The sequence below is a fragment of the Haliotis cracherodii genome, unplaced genomic scaffold (genome assembly GCF_022045235.1).
Source record: "Haliotis cracherodii isolate W230 unplaced genomic scaffold, xgHalCrac1.p SCAF_38, whole genome shotgun sequence".
NCBI classification, from domain to species: Eukaryota; Metazoa; Mollusca; class Gastropoda; order Lepetellida; family Haliotidae; genus Haliotis; species Haliotis cracherodii.
In genome coordinates, this window is record NW_027266295.1 from 1,775,815 (window position 1) to 1,798,043 (window position 22,229).

The following is a 22,229-nucleotide window of genomic DNA, read 5'->3' on the forward strand; positions in this document are numbered from 1 at the left end:
ATTATCGTTTACACTATTTTGACTTGCAACACAAAGTAAATATTTCACCTGAGCATATGCTTTGTTATAGTGTGTATATTTTTTTACGGTCAAATGTGTAACAATTTTATTAAACGTCTAAATATTCAGCTATTTTACAAAGTGACTGAAAAACATTTCCATCTGTATTATTATGACAACGAATTCCAAACATTTTGATGTTTAATGTCATCAAATGTTACGTTGAAAAGTACATTTCCATGTTGTTTGGCTTTTAATCCTACATAATAATCTGTTGTGATGTTTGTAGGCCCTTTTGATCGTCTTGATCAATCTGGACAGATTTTTTATTCAAAATGACTGAAATATTTACACATTTTATAAATTGCCAGAGAGAATCACATTTTATAAATTGACGGTAATATATACACGCTTACAAAGGAAAAGACCTGTGAAAACAACGTCTATCGCGCATTGAAGAATTTCACAACCAAGACGTAGAGAAACAAGAACGAATCGGTTCAAATGAAGGAAAACAAAATGCAGACAGACAGACAATTGTTTATTTACGTCTCACTTCTGTACAACATACTACATACATATATACATAGAACATAGATAAAAGTACAGAACCACTCAGTATGAGTTATGAGAGACGAGGTCACATAAAAATAAATACAAGTAGAATTTATAAGTGGTAAAATATATCATGAAGGTAAATCATTATATAAAATATTCTTGCGTTTTTCAAGTAAAAGTTTGCAGGTTTTGGCCGTTAGAAACAACAATTCATCATTGGACATAATAAAAGAGAACTTATCAACATCAGCTAAAACTTGAAAAGTAGCACAGAGATTCGCACATGTAGTTAAAAGGCTATCAGTAATGTTTTTATATAAAGGACAATGAAATAAAACATGGCTTTCATCCTCCACGCATTCATGACAGTTAAAACACACCCGTTCATTCAATGGTATATTATTGTAGCGACCTGTCTCAACACGGAGCGGGGCAACACCACAGCGGAATAGAGCTATAGCACGGCGGTGAGACCGGGGTAGGGGAAACTGGAAATACCGTTCAACTTCAAAACTTGTCTTAAAATGTCGATAAAGTCGGAGCTTGTTCTTTCCTGTTCCATGTCTACTTTCCTCCTGTCTGACTGACTTACTCCATTCCTGTATGAAGTTCTGCTTTATCTTCTCTCCAACCGTACTCGTTAAAAAGTGTATATAAAAAGTGTTTCCAATAGGGATAAAATGGTCTAACTGTAAACTTCGTAGTTTCTTGTGGACACGGAGATTACAGTTACGTGTGCCTAATGACGCCGCTGAGTCTGCCCACTTGAACACTTTAAATATAAGTCTGTCCGGATTCACGTCGCATGATCGCTTGTAATACCTTACTACACTTCTCCATAGCCGTACAACCGGTGGCTCCCATCCCATGTCCCCTGATACAGCGCTGTTTGGGGTTGACTTCCTCACTCCCATAAAATACTTCATGGCCCTGTTATGTACGGTGCTGATAGCTGGAATGTGATGAGCTCCCCATATCGCAGCTCCATAGTCTATTGTTGCCCACACCATGGAGTCATACAGCTTGGTAAATGTTTTGTACTCTATCCCTCCTAGAATCTTGTTCTTTGATATGAGAAGTCCCAGAGCACGACTTGCAGCACTTGCCACGGCATTCCCCATCCGAGTGTAGTCCAGATGTTCTGTTAGTAACAAACTGAGGTAACAGTAACTCTCCACTATTTCCAAATTATTGCCGCTACACTGGAATAAACTATCCGTTCTTGTCACTGCCTGGCTCCGAAAACGCACAATCTTCGATTTGTTGGGATTAATTGACATCTTGTTTGTCGTACACCACTGCCCAAGCCCGTTAAGAAGTATATTTAAGTCCTGTTCACTCTCAGCCAGAAGAATGATGTCGTCAGCGTAAGCCAGAACACAAATGCATTCATCGTCAACAGATACACCAACTTCTAAGGCATTCAGCGTAGTTATGAGGTCATTGATGTACATGTTGAATAACAGTGGAGAAAGTAGGCATCCCTGGCGTAGACCACTCTTGACGTTAAACCAAGACGTAAACGACCCGTTTATCCGCATACAAGCCTGAACATTCCGATACAGTGAGACAATAGCATTAAACATATTCCCCTGGATCCCGATGTCACTCAATTTACTAAATAGAATACCTCGATCAATACAGTCGTAAGCTTTCTTGAAGTCCACGAAAGCAGCAAAAGTTTGCTTCCCCATACTCTTACGAGTCTCTATTATGGATGTCACAGAAGAAATGTGCTCTGTAGTTGATCGTCCTCTTCTAAAACCGTTTTGTTCATCACATAAAATATTAGCCCCTTCCACATGTTCTGTCAATCTATTGCTTAAAACTCCACAATACAATTTATAAGATGTGTTGGCAAGCGTTATGCCTCTATATGAGAGTGGATCACGTGGGTCATCTGTTGCTGACTTTGGTATGGGGTTAATGATTCCTTTTGACCAGTCAGTTGGAACTTTACCAGTAAGAAAACACAAGTTAAAAGTTCTGTATAAAAACTTAAGACTTTCTTCATTTTTCAAAACGTCCACAGGTATACCATCATATCCCGGAGCTTTACCTTTCTCTTCTTGCATCATGACATGGTGTATCTCCTCTAGCGTTATTTCTTGCAAATATCATAATTACAACCTACCAAATTTATGTGTATAAGTTTTAGGCAGCTTCCTTGTTCGAGGAATGTATCCGTGAATATCCACACAAAGGAACAATATTCCACTCGTCTGCAGCTGTACAAAGAAACTTATTCGATGTCACGTGTCTCAGTAACAATCAAATATTTTAAAAGATATATATCGTTTCGGGATGTTATAAACCGTGTTCGTTTCTCAACTGTTCGCTTGGATTGTTTCAGGTGTTTTACATAGGTGTTACGTCTCAATGGTCGGCTGAGAAAGCCCACGTGACAACTATTTTCATAACGTCCACGGTTCCTAAAAATCCATTGAGTGATAGATAACAATGATCAATCATTCAACGTGTTACCAGTTAACCCTTTGAACAAAGTATGTTGTTTTTACATCGGCACTTCGCGCAATGATATGAGTGTATTCCCTTTGTTATAGTAAACCTAGACATGTAAACACTCACTCTTGACATATCCACTGTGCAAGATAACAGTGATTAATCAATCAACGTATTTTCTGTTAATCCTTTGATGACTAGGAACGATCCGTTGATTTACACAAAAAAACATATCAACTGATCATTCATCTCTTGCTGGGATGACACGTGCACATTACATAACACACATTTCACCTCACTTCAAACCATGATTTAGATTGAATAATTACCCCAGACACAATAAATGCCAAATGGGAACCTTTGTCAGGTAATCTAAGTGGTGCTACCACTAACTGTACCTGTAATAAATTCATTCACTGAGCATCAAGTGAATGATGACAAATACACAAGTGTAGGGTTATACGAGAAAACGTGGATGACAACAAGGGAGTAGCAAGCCGAAATCCGAAAATGCTTTCACTGCATGGATACTTTTTTGGTATTAAACTATAACCATCTGGGGTATTTCCAAATGACGACATCCGATGAGCTCCCTTGTTGTTTTTGTCTGTTTGTTTAGGCTGAAGAAATTAATTAACATGCGCCCTTTGTCGAAAACTTAATAGATCACAGTTAACCAATCAGTGTTAAAAAATGCGTAAAACAAATATTGCCTCCAGCCTCCAAGTTTATTTAGCTGTACTTGCAGACGGTACCCCAGTCTCTGGTCACGCTCAGTTGCGTTGCGTATCATCCGGGTACTCACGGGGGAAAAACAATAACAAAGGCAACAACCAGTCCGTTAGATCAGTGCCCTTTTAACAGGAGAAATGCCACTAAATCTACGTAAGAAACAACTAACCTTAAAAACTTCCGGGCCGCGTCTCAATCTAAACCTCCAATCCAATACCTAATAAACAAAAATATCTGCCTAGAAAGCAAGCCCTAGCTCGGAAACACCCTCTACTTACTCCAATATCCCAAAGAATAATCAATGACTTAAATGAACACCAAATAAACAATCTTAAATAATAAATTATAAACAATCAAATATCTTCATCCCAAAACTTAAAACACCCAAAATAGACATACACTAGCTAGTACAATAAATAAACCGACCCAAACATAGCTAAAACCAGCACACTAGCACACATACACGAAAAATGGCCAAATTGGTGTCACATTTACACAAACGGATCCTCAGACCCGATCTCAAAACACACAGGTTTCGGAGTCCACATCGCACAAACAACTAAAAACACTCAATCCTAGGTACCGACTCCCAAACAAACAATCAATATTCACGGCCGAACAAATGGGCATGGCCTCAGCCCTTCATAATCAACAATCTAAAAAACGCCCAAAAATCCTAATCCTCCCCGACTCGCTCAGTGGACTGCAAGCCCTCCAAAATAAAAACAATAAAAACCGCCCTAAACTAATAAATCAAATATTAAAAAGCTCAAGCGACATAACTAAGGCAGGCAAAAAATAAGAATTTATTTGGATCCCCGCCCACGTAGGAATCTACGATAACGAAAAGGCCGATAAAGCAGCAAAGTTATCCCTAAAAATCCCAGAAATAAGTTTAAACCTACCCATCTCAAAATCGGAAATTAAAAGTGTCAACAAACAAAAGAAACACCAAAAAAATGGCATAATTTATATCTACACTCAAATAGCCAAATCAGAAAGGTTCTGAAAAAACCCTAAGAAAACCAAAATTTCTACATCCATCCAAACAAATCGACAGGTTAATCACTAAACTCCAAACAGGGCACACCAGCCTAAATAACCACCTAAAAAAAAATTAAAAACACGCAACAGGAACCTGCCCACATTACAAACAACAAAAATCCCCAGAACACGTACTCATACACTCCACCCACTACCTAACACACCGAAACACACTACAAACCACTCTAAATCTGAAAAAGGATCTTACCCAAGAAGCAATCTTAAACCCACAAAATAAAATAGAAAAATTCAAAGCCTTAGGCGTTTACTTAATCAAAACAGGACTAATAAATCGCATTTAAAAACCCCAAAACTTCCAAAACCAAATCACATAATCAAACAATCACACTGGACCCTTAGTTCGCCCCCAAAACTCTCTTGGCATTTATTCCAAATCTCAAAATTTCGAAACCGCAATATAAGCAACCCCTTAACCCCCCTCCTGGGTTGCAAACATCACTTTCGCCCTTTTCGGAAACATATTAAATGGCCAGGCCGGGCCCGTGTGCGAAATAGTTCAATACATATCTGATAATCTATTCATTAATGTATCAACTCTCTGATTGTATGTTTGTGTGCTGCCTCTCCATGCAATGGTTGTTTCATTGCCCAACTCTATCAGCGACAAACGTCCTCAGCCATTACGTTTATAATGAAAGAACTGTGTCACAGTCAGACTACCTCTTGACTTCCTTGTGACCCACACTCGAGTAAACTTCTAAATACTAGTATTTTAGTATGACATATCTGCATTAACACAAGAGGGTTACGCTCCTCCATTCGACCCGTGAAGATCTGGGAAGGAATAGGTCTTAGGCAACCAATGCTTGCCGTAAAAGGCGACTATGCTTGTCGTAAGAGGCGACTAACGGGATCGGGTGGTCAGGCTCGATGACTTGGTTGATCCACGTCATCAATCCCAATTGCGTGGATCGATACTCATAATATTAATCACTGGATTGTCTGGTCCAGACTCGATTATTTTGCAGACCGCCGTCATATAGCTGGAATATTCCTGAGTGCGGCGTTAAACAACAAACCAACCTTTGACACCGATGAGATCGGGCGTGATCCACACAAATATAATTTGTTTCCTTTTTGACATAGTTCGTCCTTGATATATGCTATATTGTGCAGTCAATAATGAATAATTAATTACAGTTTTTGTATTCTATATACCGTTTTATATGCTACATATATCTTGAGCGAACGAACATCGCACCATATCCAGTATCGAAGAGCACGTGTTAACGAGCAGTGTATATATTTACCTACCGCCTTACAGCATACCACCAACAGCATTCCCAGATCCCACAAACTGGCTTGCTGACATCATTTGATCAAGGTATACGTTACATCTGATGATATGTATTGATGTACAGCATAGCTATTGTGTTTCCCCTCAAGGTTTGTCCTTGATACGTGTAACCATGTATCAGCCGAAGTGACACACTACAGAGGGTAACCTACTGACTGGATCGTGTAGGAATATAATAATATATATAATAATATATCTGTGACAAGTGGTCGATTTTCACAGCCACACTGTGAGGGTTCGGCGTGTCTTCCTTTTCTCAACGATTGTTTAAGCATTATGCCCTTTTGGCATCCACACAAAGTGGATGGGCATTCACCCTCCTACGAAACTGATGCCAATGATGAAGAAGACCCCATTCTACAAGAAATCTGTCGGAAGTAGAAGTAGAAATATTGCAAACTATACTAAAATGTTTCAGAAATAAGGTGAATGAGTGAGTGGAAATTTTATATCGTGACTATCAAAGGTTAAACATGATATATACGTTGAGACTTAAATACAATTCTGCCAACAAAGGACAATAACATAACTAGACGTATCACAGAAAAGGATTTGCAAGTAGTATTGAATCATAAAATGGATAGCACTGTACATAACAATACACGATAAAAACGGGCTATAGATCGCCAGCAATTGAAGGGAGATCGCCATAGGGTTGGTTGGTTGTTGGTTTGTTGTTTAACGCCGCACTCAGCAATATTCCAGCTATATGAAGGCGGTCTGTAAATAATAGAGTTTGGACCAGACAATCCAGTGATTGACATCATGAGCATCGATCCACGCAATTTGGATCGATGACATGCATCATCCCTTCAAATGCTGGCGATTATTGATGAAGTTAGCCTAACACATATTCTACGATTAAAAACGTGGTAGTTCTGAATTTACTTTCAAAGATGTGGAACTTACGTATCCTCTCAGAGGGACAAAAAATTTACAGCACCTTATCCCCTTCGAGGATAGAGCCTCTAACAATCGCAGTTGTTAATTTAATCTACCAAATTTAAAACATTGTTTTTATACGAAACATGTTATTAATCATTTTTTTGTAAACAATTCAATATCCTGTTAAACACCCATAATTAAACGAGAATTAATACTGGTAAAAAAAAAATTATAATTAAACGAGAATTAATACAGTTATTCCAACATGGCTTGGTAACCAACAGAAAACGATGTCGTATTGACCAGTAGCAAAATCATTATATAATTCAATAATTTCGATTAAAAGTGGATGTGTACATGAAATAATTTGAATAGCCTGAAGACAAGAAAGAGTGTCTGAAAATATTATGAACTGCTTATGCTTAAATTGATTTTGAATATGTTTAAGATCTGTTAAGATGGCGTGTGATTCTGCGGTGAAAATTGAACTATGGTAACCTGAACGAGATAGTTCTGGATCCAGTGATAGTAGCGTTAGCAACTGCGCCACCATCCTTGGATCCATCAGTAAATCTGGATTTGTATGTGTCATATTTATTTCGCAAGTTGGTTATATTCTTGTTGATAAATTAATGGATTGGTTTGTGATTTCTTTAATGTTGTTAAAGTCAGGTCTACTTCTGGCCTTATCAGTTGCCAAGGAGGTGAAGACAAAAGACGATAAGGAGAAATAGTATCAAGGTTTAGAGATGCAACTGAAATGGCAGGTGTTATTCTTATTCCAAGAGGGGGAATAAGAGAGGATTTCTTCTGGTAAAGTTCCTCATAGAGAGGATGAAAAACGCAGTCGTATGTAGGATTAGATCGGTTTGAAGATAATTTAGTGATATACATTAAAGATAATTTTATACGTCGGAGTCGAGGCGATGGCTCGTCAGCCTCTACTTAAAGACTATTTATAGGAGATGTTCGGAAGGAGTCTTAGTCCTTGATGATATACGACCCGTGAAGATTCCAGTGTAGAATAGGTCTTCAGCAACCCATGCTTGCCGTAAAAGGTGACTATGCTTGTCGTAAAAGGCGACTAACGGGATTGGGTGGTTAGGCTCGCTGACTTGGTTAATGCATGTCATCGATCCCAATTGCGTGGATCGATGCTCATGATATTAATCATTGGATTGTCTGGCCCAGACTCGATTATTTTACAGACCGCCGTCATATAGCTGGAATATTGCTGAGTGCAGCGTTTAACAACAAGCCGACAACAACACTATTTAGTATTAAGATAAATAGCCTCTCTAAGGTTTGAAATGATTTTATAGACGGATCGCTTTTCGTGGATGATTTTATTATATCTTGTCGTTATAAAAATATGCATTCAATAGAAAGATAATTACAATTATATCTGAATAAAATTTTAAAATTGTCATTAGAAAATGGCTGTAAATTTTCTAAATCAAAGACCAAAACCCGTGTTTCCAGGTGGTGTCATGTGCTTTTTCTAAATCGAAAAAGATAGGCACTGCATACTGGTTAGTGAGTAAAATTGCATTTTTTTACAAATGACTCGAACCCAACTAAATGGTCAACAGTACTTCGATTCTTTTGAAAACCACACTGAATATTTGTGATTAGATTATTAAATTCCAAGTACTATGTTAATCTATTTTTGACCATGCGTTCCATGGTTTTGCAAACGCAACTGAAAACATCTCTCTACAAATTTGTTATATGGTTTAGCAATTTTGAACGAACTTATCTGTGCCAAGACTTAAATCTGCAACACACAATATCGCCATAGCCAACTTCAAACTGGAAAGTCTTAGATATAAGTGGCCCGTCGTTTAAACGTTAACAAGATTACAAATATTTTTCGTCTCGTTGTATGATATCAACAGCCTGGGTCAACGAATGACCGTCCACGTTCAGGCCGACCAAGATCGGTACATCCAGGCGCGGAATTTACGTGATCCGATTGTCACCGCCGAAAACCAAGCTGGTTTACGTTATCCGACTGTCACGGCCGAACAAATAGTTGGTTTTATTTCTTAATACGTGCGAGACAGCCTGCACTAATGTTTGTAACAATCTTGTTAATCTCTCTCTTTGAAATAGGATCACGAAAAAAAGATGTTTTTAATTACATGTCCAATTAGGTTATTTAATATTTGTTTTCCCAAAACAACTTTCAGGGCTATGTGCAAATTGTTCACAAACGTTTCAATTCAGTTAAAAGGTATTTGATTTTCTCACGTTGTTTGCAAATTAAAAGTGAGTGAGTGAGTTCAAATTTTACATCGCATCGGCAATATGAACAGTAAAACAGTATGCTTAGGTATCAAACAAACCAGATGATAATTAAAACAAAGACATTTTCAGTAGATTAAGTTGTAGAAAATACAACCAGGCTATATACCACTTCCTGCAGGATTCCCAGCAGGATTTATGTCATCACTTTAGTCACAAGTGGCCATATTCAATGTTAACCAATCGTATTGTTTTTTAAATATGAAATAACAGTCAGGTACATAAAACACTAGTTGATATTATACACTTTTATTTAGTCAGGAGGACAATAATTTATACTACTTTAACCCCTGAGTGACACCGCCTTAAATAATATCAGTTGTTATTAATATCACGATAATTAAAAACAATTCAAAATTTATCAAATAATTTTATTTCTTTTAAAAAACAGAGAATTAGACGAACGTTTACATTACTAAAACTATCTTTTAAAGACATTAAATGATAGTAAGTATCCCTTGTGAGAGAAAAAAATCCCCAATACAGTCAAGCAAAATATGTTTGACTGTAATTCTCTCATCACAAGGGACGCCAAACGGAGGATCTTCACCTTTTAGCAAATATTCATGGGTATAACGGCTATGACCAATGCGACATCTTCGTAAAACAACTTCATCGTGTCGTGACTGGCAACCCAAGTATGTATATCATAGAGTTGGTTATATTTCATGAGGTTTGTTTCTACCTGTCCGGGTATTCCACTTTGTTTGCATTAAATGTTTGATATAAAATGTTATACAAGATTTAAAATCAGAGTGTGGAATCAGAATGTTAGAGACTTTTCAAGGGCAGCCTTAGCTGCAGCGTCTGCTTTTTTATTGCCCACGATGCCAACATGGCTTTGTAAATACGATGTCGCATTGGCCAGTAGACAGATCATCGTACACTTCTTAAATGTCAACGATATATGGCTGATTTAGAGAGACATTTTTTTAGTGCTTGAAGGTATGAACGAGAATCGGAAAACATGTATAGGGCTCCCAGGCTCCGTGGCGGTTGGTCTGAATTTCTGCTCCACCAAAAAAGTATAAATCTACCGATTTAAATCCATCTACGTGCTCAACTGTCAGGCAAGTTGAAAATGGGAATATCCATAGAAGTATGGAGAACAATAATTAGAAGTTTCAAGCAGCCAGCGGGCCTTAAACAGATTGAAAACATTCAACCCTACACGACAACAACAACTTGGTTATGGTGGAATGAACACGCTTATCGCATGTTGTTATGTACAACGATGCTAATGACCATCTTCAGCTCAGGTATGACTCTAGCTCAATCTATACGCGTGTGTGGACCAAACGCGAGTGGGATCTGAGCAGTTATTGCATTTGAACTTTCATTATATCAATATATCCTCGATGAAATCGATATTCATTATCTGTGCGACGTCACAACATTTAATCAAACTTGTCAGCGTGTTGACATACCTGTATTGTCCATGCACCACTTGGCCACGAGCACCGTGATACTGACAAGTGTAATTGACAACTTCGGTTTACAAAAAGAAGGACCGGTGTATAGGCTATTTGTTCCCCTTTTGCTGATCATGTCTGGTGACGTCGAGCTAAATCCCCGAAGTAATCAGGATCTTTTGGATTCTATATTAAGTGTCTAAAAAGACTTATCGAGCAAGATCAAAGCACATAGGGATGAGCTCCAAAACGTGAACAGCAAGTGCAGCAACCTTGAAAGTAAGTTCTCAAAGCTTCAAACTACTGGGAGTGACATTAACGTTAATCAAGATGTAATTGTCTCTGATATCGACGCTACAAATGAGAAAATTGAGCAAATCGAAAATAAAGTCACTTCTATGGATAACGAAATTGATAAGCTCGAGGCCTTCAGTAGACGACACAATGTGATTATCTATGGGATTCCTGAGGGAGACGAGAATACCGTACAGTGTAAAAAAGGGTGGTGGATATTTTCAACCAGTGTGTCACCGATAAAACTTGGGTCACCCAAGGACCTGATCAGAGCCCATCGACTCGTCAAGACGCCCCAAGCCGCCGATAAACCGCGTCCAATGATCGCGAAAGTACGCGAGAGTGACAATAAAATCCTGATCTTGGGTGCGGGACCCAAACTGAGAGATGCTGGTTATGGCGTTGCAAATGATTTGACTAACCGGCAGAGACAGCAAATCAAGGACTTAAAGGGCACCGGTATGCGAGGCTACTTTAAAAATGGGCGGCTTGTAACTGAGCCCATACCGGATCGAGTGACTATCTCCGACACGGCGATTCGACGTCGTAATACCAGGTCAATTGCTCGGAATCAGACTGCCTGAGATGTTGGTCGGGCCCCGACACTCTCTCAGAGGACACAGATTCACTGTACACCGATGTCAATAGCCAAAATGAAATTGACAATCGTTTTTTTTATGCTGGAATGTTCATGGGTTGTTTAGTAAACTGTCAAATGACAAGTTTAATTCGTATTTGGAAACATTTGACATTATTTGTATATTTGAAACGTTTCTTGACTCAGTCGACTTCGATTGGTTACCTGGTTTTAATGTCTTCTCCTCCGCGGCCGTAAAGCTGTCCGGTCGTGGGAGAAAATGTGGTGGTGTTTGTTTTGCCATTAGAAATGAGTTGGCTCAGTTTTGTAATGTATTTAATAGTAATTCGGGTATTGATAATTTCTTGTCAATTATATTGAAGAAAATCCTCTTTGGAACGCCTGAAGATGTATTATTTTGCCCCTTGTACATACCACCAGAAAATTCGACATACTATGACCAACATCAAAATATTAACATATAAGACAAACTCGATGAATTCTTTCTTGATAGAGTAGACCGTCTCTCTGATTACACTGTGCTTCTTTGCGGAGATTTTAACTCTAGAACAGGTTGTGAAAATAATTGAGTTAATCAAATGATCCCTATACTTTCTCTGAAGTTGACATTGTAGATGCATGTATATCACGACGGTCTTCGCTTGACAATTTTATTAATAAGTTTGGAGGATTTCTAATTAACTTCTGTTATGTTTTCAACTTGTTCAAACTAAATGGCAGAGTTAATGGCGACATGAATGGTGAATATACATTCATTGGTGGTAATGGTAGTAGCACTATTGATTATTTTATTGCCTCATCTGATTTCTACAAGTTTGTTTATAATTTTACAGTTGGCGAGAGTCTTGACTCGAACCACTGCCCTCTTGAACTGAGTTGTTCATTTCCACGAGAAAACACAATAGATTTGCACAATGTAATAGCACTAACTCGACAGATAGATTTGTATGGAATGAATTGCATAAAGATGAATTTGTACACTGTCTTAGTGATCGTAGTGACTACGATAAACACTAACATAAACGATGCAGTTGATGTTTTTTGTAAATCTACTACTTGAGTCAGGGCAGTGTATGAAAAAACAGTTCTTGGAAATAAACCACGTAAATATATTTTCAATTTAAACAGCGAGTGTAGAGAACATAGGAGATCAGCAAGACGAGCGCTAAGAAAGTTTCGTAACAATAGTTCTGAATCTAATAGGAAAACTTATTGTCAGTTTCGCAACAAATATAAAACAGAATGTAAAAGCTATTTAAAATCCCTTAAACTTACCAAATTAGATAGTCTAAATGACTCATTATCAAACCCAAAACGGTTCTGGAGAGAAATTAATTCTCTATGCAGTCCATCATCAGTTCAGAATAATATCACAGGCACAGTGTGTCTGACTCATTTTAAGCAATGATCTTATATTCCATGATGTTATTGAAAATGGGCATGATGTTTATAACCCATCAGATGTTGAGTTTGACATTCTTGAGTCCGAAATAAAAAGAAAGGAAATTCTCGATGCTATTGACTCACTTTAACCTGGAAAATATCCAGGCCCTGACAATATCTTAACGGATATGCTGAAGAGTTCTAAACACACGACTGTTCCATTTTTGCATTCTCTCTTTAACGACATATTCAACAAAGGTATATTTCCGCCAACATGGTCAAAATCTATCATTGTCCCTCTATTTAAGAAGGGTGATAAGAAGCGATCCTAAAAATTATAGAGCAATTTCATTGACAAGTATTTTAGGTTAAGTTTTTGCTATAGTTTTAAACAAGCGTTTAACGCTCTGGTCTAATGTTTATGATAAAATTCCAGAAAATCAGGCAGGCTTCAGACAATCATATTCACCTATCGACCATTTTTTTACACTTTATTCTATTCTACAAAAATATCTTGGATGCCGGAAACGAAAACTGTATGAAGCATTTCTCCGGTTGTTGCTCCATCAATCAGGATCCCTCTTACGTTTTCTTACACTGACAGGTAGGTCTGCAGTAACAGTGTTGTTGTTAACGTCCACGTCTTCACTTCCAGATGAGTTCTCAAGTTTAGTTTCTTGCAGCCCTACTGAGAAGATGTTGTTTACAGGCTCCTACACCATTGTTGCTATTTCCACGGTCTCTGCAATTTGCTCACAAGCTAATCCAGTTGATTCAACTTGGATGTTCAGATATCCAGGTACACTTGATTCCTTCCATCTGGATAATAGGTTCAACCTCAAAGATTTCTTCTGGTCCTCCAGACTCCCCCACTTCATTAATCAAAGATATGACTGTTTCAAGTTCCATTGTTCCCTTCATGATTTAGACTCTAATTCTATACCGGCAATCAACAAACGCTTCCTCTGTATAAGAAACAAAGTCTGCTTCGGCAAAAGAATCTTCCAGGCTGAGGTCAAAGAAATGTAGAGAGGAGAAGTAAACAACACCAAGGAACTCAATACAGTTGTCAAGAGTGAATTCAATACCAAATGCCTCCAAGTTGAAACATTTCTTTGTGAAAGTGAATATTTCGGTTAAACTTGTCGGTGTGACCTTTGTGTAGTTCACGTTCAGATGCTCAACCTTCGTGCAAGATTTGATAATCAAAAAGTCTTCATCACAAAGATGTATGTCGCATTCAAGATTTAGCAGCAGTTCCAGATTTGGCAAACTCACCAGAAAGGCAAGAGTTGATACCTAAATGCCACTAATATTAAGCCACTTTAGCCCTTCTGCTCTTAACAGGCCTGTCACAAATATGTAGTCAATTACCGATACTGAACCATCAACAACCGTTAATGGGATTTGAAGACTTTTGAAATACCTTGCTTTTGAAAAGAGTTTCTGTAGCTGGGACGAGGTCAAATTTCTACCAGTTTCTATAAGTTTCGGTGATTGATGAGTGAGACAGTTAAAGTGTTTACATGTTCTGCACACATTTAGAAGTAGATCTGCCAGTGACAGGATCGAGAATACATGAACTACGATCTCATCTGGCAATGTTTGTATCATATCCTGCTGCTAGAACACCTGAAAGCAAAAGGAATTCATGTCATATTTTAAACAAATGTTCTATGTCCATTGTGCAGTATGTTGAGGATAAATATTTTCATTTAGAACCAGACTATTCTATCTCCAAAATAGAAGTAAAAGGGAAATGTGAAAACGTCTGGAATCAATATTTACTGTGATTGTTTAATGTCTGTAAAAATATGTAAACAATTATATTTGCATCATCATGAAATGATCAGAAGCTCATTAATATTATGAAACATGAAAACAAGTCTCCTACCTTATGCATGTGACTTCAATCCAACGTTGGAAACAGAGTGTCCTATCTCTATACCACGTTGCAAATACGAATATAACCATTGGATGTTCACATAGAACACTTTAGAACTGAAAGGCTGTTGAATTTGTGGAGATAGAACTAAGCCCATCTATGACAAAACACATTTCCTGGCACAGTTTCGTTTTGAAACTTGATATGGAGATAGAATAGGCATTGAAAATAGCCCGAACACCATTAACTCAATTTTCACAATGGTTCTCAGGCGACGATATTTTGTGGACTTCAAAAAAGCTTTCGATAGTGTTAATCGTTGTTAATTTTTGGGACTTTTTGAGAAAAACGGGCGTTAGGTGTAAAATGTATAAAATGTTAAAATCCCTATATGCAAATGTCAAATCATGTGTTCGTTACAAAAATGGCGTCACTGATTACTTTGATTGCCCTGTCGGTGTGAAACAAGGCTGCATTTTAAGCCCACTCCTTTTCTCTTTCTTTATCAACGAATTGTCCCTTGAAATCCAACAAAACGGAAAACATGGTGTCCAACTTTATCCAGATATGTATGAATTGCTAATATTACTTTTCACAGACGATGTTATACTAATTTCTGATACTGTTAATGGGCTTCAAACACAAATAGACATATTGTTTCAGTATACCATCTCCTGGAAACTGAGTGTTAATACAGATAAAACGAAAATTGTTGTTTTTAGAAAGGGGGGTCCTCTTGCATCCAGGGAAAAATGGTATATAAATGGGCAACAAATTAATGTTGAAAAAAACTCATAAATACCTTGGTGTCATTTTTCCTTTTAATCTGAAACTAAATCACCTCGTCTACGAGCTAAGAAAGCCCTCATTTTTATTTGTTGTTCTTGATAAACTCGGTGTGTCTTCCCCGTCTGTTTTCTTCAAACTGTTTTATTCTCAAGTTAAACCAATTCTGTTATATGGTTCAGAGATTTGGGGTCTCGAAACATATCACATCTTGGAAAAAAATCACTTAACTGCATGTAAACGATTCTTAAATGTTGGCAAATCTACCCCAAATTGTATGGAGTATGGTGAATGTGGAAGACATCCCTTATATATCTGTTCTTATGTACGCGGTCTAAAATATTGGTTATAGATTATAGAAATGTCATCTGATCGTATTCCACGTAAATGTTATGAAATGCTAAATTACCGCGACAATTTTGGTTATATAACATGTGTCACTAAAATCAGACAACTTTTATTTCTTCACGGATTTGGATATGTTTGGATTTACCAAGGTGTTGGAGATAAGACATTTCTTAGTGTATTTAAACAAGTTGCATCTAATATGTTTATCCGAGAATGGAGAGCTACATTGGAAAATAGTTCAAGATACTACCTTTATAAAACATTTAAATCCTGCATTTCTCCAGAACAGTACTTAACAGAAATAACAGACAGAAAACTTAGAGTGTATTTTACACGTTGTAGATTAGGTTTGAACAATTTAGTATGTACTACGGGTCGATTTTCCTCAGTTTTAAAAAATTATGCGTTTTTGTCCTTTTTGTCCCACATTTATTGAAAACGAATACCATTTTATGCTTATCTGTCCATGTTATGAATCGCTGAGAACAAAATATTTACATGGTTTACACCAAAACATCAAAACACTAATCAAGCTCCTCCGTTTTGATGAAATATCTAACGAGCAACAAAAGAATACTATCCTATACATTAATTATGGTTTACGACTTCGCAACCGTTTGTACAAATGATGTTTAATTATTCTTGAGGTTATTTGCCTTAATTAATCAAATGCTTTAATCTCTTCTTGTTGTGTTGTGATGCGATTTATTTTTCACAAAATTGTACTCGTGCACATCTCTGTGCATAGAAGTCTGCATGTTTATACATGTACATGTACAAAATTGTACATATATGGCCTAAATACAATAAATGATGATGATGATGACTGATGTTGAATGAAGCCCAAGGTTGTTGCCTCAGGCGTGAAAATGGAGCTATTGTCTGGTATTTGTGTCGTAATTGTAAATATTCCAGTTGGTGGAAATTAAAACCCATCTGACAATAAGCCCTGCCCAATTTGAAACATTTATATTTTCTTGGTTACCCGTGAATGGTTAGAATAGATCTTCAGTAACCCATGCTTGCCGTAAAAAGCGACTATGCTTGTCGTAAGAGGCGACTAACGGAATCGGGTGGTCAGGCTCGCTGACTTGGAGACCACGGAGGCGGTCTACAATGTTGAGACAATCATCATTATAGAGATTGAAAATTGAATATGTATTTAAACTAATGTAAAGGATGAACAAAATACAATTTTCTAATTTTTAAAATTAAAAAAGGTCATAATAATATATATCTTTTATTTATCATATTGAAATATAATGATGGTAGTATTTGGCACCATTCACCAATAAAATCTTTTTTATATAACATGCACCAATTAACACTTAAAATATCAAAATAGATTTCAGTTATTTCCGTTTCTTTTTATTGAACATTGTCTTATGATATCTAGTTGTAACATAATATGTCAGTGCCTGTTTCTTTTACAATGTCTTGAAAACATTTCTCACTTCTCTCGGTTATATACCTTAAACATATTTACATGTGTTGCTGTGAAAATTCACAACATTGAGGCTACTGGTAACTTTACGGTGCATAAGACCTTCATATTTTGCGCAACGCATCGCCTAAACATTGTACTGACATACATGCATATGATGTAGCCTGCTCGGCGATACTACAACATAAATATGGGTACGAATGCAATGACAATCTATTTCATTTTTAAAAGAGTGATATTCATTATCAAGGGCATTACATTCAGCACCGATTGCAAAACGTCAACAAAGCGAACGAAGCAGTTGTGGTCATCCCTGATGTATCATTGAATCACGGGAAATGTATTTCCGGACACGAAAATATATACTTTCAGGCGAAAATATATATTGTCCACACACGAGTGTGGCCGTTGCAGATAGAGGTGAAGGCTATACGGGTTTACTGTCTATAGGTATGATAGCACGTATACCGCTCGTATTGCGCCAATTTCATGATAATCAGTCCTAAGTTCTCGCTACCGCTAAACAAAGATCTTAGGACATCCCATTAGGGGTCACGTCAGAACGACCTTTCATCCGACCAATCAGAGCGTCGCTTACCAAATCGTGAAAGTGACAATCAGAATTCGTTTCCTAATCATGCTATCTCGTAAATATAATTACGGGGTATTCCGAACGACAGTTTCGGGCGGTACGACTGATTCCGAATGCTAGACATGGAGGCAGCCATTGTTGACACAGGTTAGACAAATGCATTGGAAAGTTGTTTCATGAATTATTTTGCACGATTTCGTCGCTTGAAATATATGACAAGTTATCAGCCATGTCCGCTGAGACTCCAAAACGGATATACTGCCGAACAAGAATATGTGTAACGTGTGCGTTTTCCTTCGTGGAAACGTCGGTGTTGCCTACGGGAGAAAAAGTGGTGTTGAAACATTTCAGTTAGAAACTTAAACTCAGCGTCGAACGGGTGAATAACATTAGGTCAGTCATACCTGACTTTGTCGAATCTTCAACTGACGATTCAAACGGCGTGTGCGTGAAATGCTACAGGCGTGTTGAAAGTATTCATACAATGACAAAAGAAATTGAAAATCAAACCACTTCACTGACACTGTCATGGAAGACTGTAGAAAATATCCGCCTGACTTTGCCATTACCATGAAAGCATACCGTGACGAAAAGACTCCTCGGATCTCCACTGTCGATACAACAGCCTAAAGCACCAAAACCATGCCCGGCTACAGTCGTACGGAAAGCACCCCATACAGCTTCTGCCTTTACAGGCACTGCCATTTGCCACCAACTCGACAAGACGCCCAATTTGTTCAGACATACCAGAGATGCCAGGTTTCGAGAACTTGCCAACGTCTGCAGGTATGTATAAAATTTTAGAAAATAAATTCTCGCATATATTTGCAATAAATAATGTATTCAATAATACTTATACTACATGTATCAACTCACAAATAAACATCACTTTGTCATAGCACATGTGACACATGATTTATGGTTAATATTACATTACTGAAACAATTACGCGAGAAATATAATCTGTTGATCTGTACATTTTACACACAAAGATTTTAAACTTGAAATAATTAATGTTTTATGTTAATATTATCTTCACAAAAATTAGCCATGCAGTAGAATATCACTACAAATGAATATCAACAAAACTATTCAATAATTATCAGGTACATTATTGCGTAAAACTAAAGTTACTTTTAAAAAAAAAAATTTAATCTGTCCTGGACATAAAGTTTGAATACAAACTATTACTGTGTCCGATGTGTTAATACACGTTTGTTTATATTGACTGGGGACAGGCTGACATACGAGAGAGTGCATGGGGCACAAAATGCCATGAGAAATGTCCCAACAGCAAATGAGAAATTGGAAGGTTTCATCTCCAAATCAGAAGACTTTCACAGACTAATGAACTAACTTTTTGGAGGTAAATATTAGGCACAATATATCATCAGCATCATCTTGTTTCTGTCTGGAAATACTTATCTCTACATATATGGTTTACATTTTTACCAGAGAAATATTCTTGTCTAGCCTTTTTGACAATAGGTCATTGCATAACATTGGAGGGACAACATATATAGTGCATACAAAAATGTAGAAGGAACCAACTGAAGAAACTTGGTGCCAATCTCAACCATGCCTGAAGATTTTAACCTGATATTTAATCAATATTTCATGTATATCATTTGTTTCATATGCTAATTATTGTTCGAAAAAAATCATAAGGTTCTATCAGTAAACAGTATGTTATTGCTTCCTTGTTTTTTTGCATTTAGGCAGTGACCAAAATGACCTACAGCACGAAAAGTGTCAATGACAGAGGCACTATGCATTACCATAGAAATCTCTTGAATGCAAGTAACGTCAAGGGCAAGGTCAATAATGTTTATCGACCCTACGGGATACTATATTACACAGTATTGGAAGGTTTGTGCCTTGCCCTCTTCCTGCGACATTTTGGTATTGAGGATTTGGATGCTGATATACCATTACCTGATGTTTTTTCTGACATGTCAGAGGAGGACAAGATTGGATGGTTGAACGAAATCTGCAGCATAATTCTGAGGAAGTGGTTCTTCGACACCACACAGGATGTATTTCATTACCTCAGAGAAGTGATTACTGACAAAGTTCATCCAGAAAACTATTGTTGGCAAATCTTGACCAAGACACTGGCCGAATCCATTGTCATTTTTGTGACAAATCATATGCATATGTTGGATCTTTGATGTCACATGAAAAGAAAGTCCATAATGTTGGAATTGAAAAGCCCCTACAAAAATCAAACGGTACAGGTGGTGATCAACTACACAGCTACATCCTCATGCTTTTCAAACTTTTGCTGTTGCACAAAAAAATGGACACAGCTGTGGACATTGGTGATGGCGAGAGGTCAGTGAGATCAGCAAAATAAGGTCAGTGAGATCAGCAAAATATGAACTGCCAATCTACGACAGAACCAACAAGGTAAAGTACTGCTTTGGGTCCATTCATTTAACATTACTGTCTTCAGGGTTGTTGCCCAAGGAGTAGACAGAAAGGTTTGTTGCTAACCGATTCATCAATTTGCAAGGTGGCAGAAATAACAATATTGTCCTAGATGAGTTCATCGAGATGCTAAACAGAGACAGCAAGATTGCCTGTTCTGGGTACAAAACAAAGGAGAGCATCATTCGCCATTCAAAGGAGTACCCCCATCTTACAAACTCGATCAGACATTTCGATTCCTCGTATGCGGTACGAAAGAGTAAAGGATTCCACCACTTGCCATCCTTCAAGGAAGATGTTGCAAAAGTAGCAAAGGATTTGATTGAAATGGATGCTCTGAACCCTCAAAATCAGCGAACTCTTCACTGCAAGGAGATTGTGATAGAAAGAAACCCTTTTGACAAATGTTTTCATGGACTGTCAACAATGGTCCACAGACACAAACCTTCTGTGCCATTGAGGAGACTCAGAGACCCACACTTTTAACAAGATATGCTGTTCGGACAAAAGTGCTAACTGACACTTGTTGGTATGATGATGGCATTATAGCTAACTGTTATATACCGGTACTCAAGGATAATAGACATGCTTTGTTAGTCATCACTCCAAAACAAAGATCACTCTTCACTAACTGATGATACATAGAGACTGTATATCATAAAGATATGAGTCTATGTATTTATTGTAGTTTACAGTGGCCTAAACATTATGTAGAAAATTTGCACAGAAGTTTCCCTATACCCAAGATACCTACTACGCTAATGTCTTACAGAGTAAGGATGTGGTGATTCCATTCTGCAACTTTATCCTCTAGTCTGAAGCCAGAGTCCAGTAAAATTCTGTTCGGTCTAGTTATCTCAGCTAATACTCGTCCATGATAACATTAAAATCTAATGAAAATGGTGTTAAGAGACATGTCCAGGCTAGTACGTGTGTTGCATGTCAGTGGCTAAGACACTATTACTTCTTATAAATGAAAATGAACATAGCCAGCTCTTTTTACACAGAACATGTATTGCATTCAATGCATTGATATGTTATGTTTCTATTGTGTATCCAAAGTAAACGATTCATGTGTGAACTTTGACCAAAAAAACTGTTGTTTCAGTTACCTATTGGCTGAAAAAGTAGAAAAAACACTTCTGATATTAGTGCTCGTGGATTATTGTCACAACTCCTGTGCTCCTTCAAAATTATGTAGACTGATGTTAACGTTACAGGTTTATGTTGTTCCATCCATATGTAACAAGTTTCCTGTTGTCACTTGAGAATAATATTGATAGAATAACCAACGAGGTACGAGTGATTACGGAAAATATGTCACGAGTGAAATTAATGTTTTAAGTTCCGAGCTTTACTCGTACCGAGTGGGTTATTCTATTTATTACCCATCTTCATACTTAAGACATGTTTCAAGAAAAAAACAATCAACTGTCGCCGATTAAGAATCAGCTGTTTTGTATCAATCCGCGTGTGAAAAAACACTGTCCATGCATTCCAACCGCATTACTCATTTCACTTCTTGTTACGCGTGAAAAATATAGTTCTGTTAATTTTTTTTGTAAAGATCACATTATTACAGCTATATTTCTGTCCGATTTACACAGCTTACACTATCTAGCATTGATAAAGAAGACAGGTTTCCAAAAAGGTTCATCAGGTTTTTTAATCAAAGCTTGTTTAGACAAGATCTCGTCACTGACAGACAGCCCCCTTCGTGCATCGGCAGAAACAGGCATTTCACATTGAG

At 37.4% G+C, this 22,229-nt stretch overlaps 1 pseudogene; it reads left to right on the forward strand.

Moving 5' to 3' along the window:
- Positions 1-18,162: 18,162 nt before the first annotated feature.
- LOC139477942 (uncharacterized) lies at positions 18,163-20,965 on the forward strand (annotated as a pseudogene).
- The last annotated feature ends 1,264 nt before the right edge of the window (positions 20,966-22,229 follow it).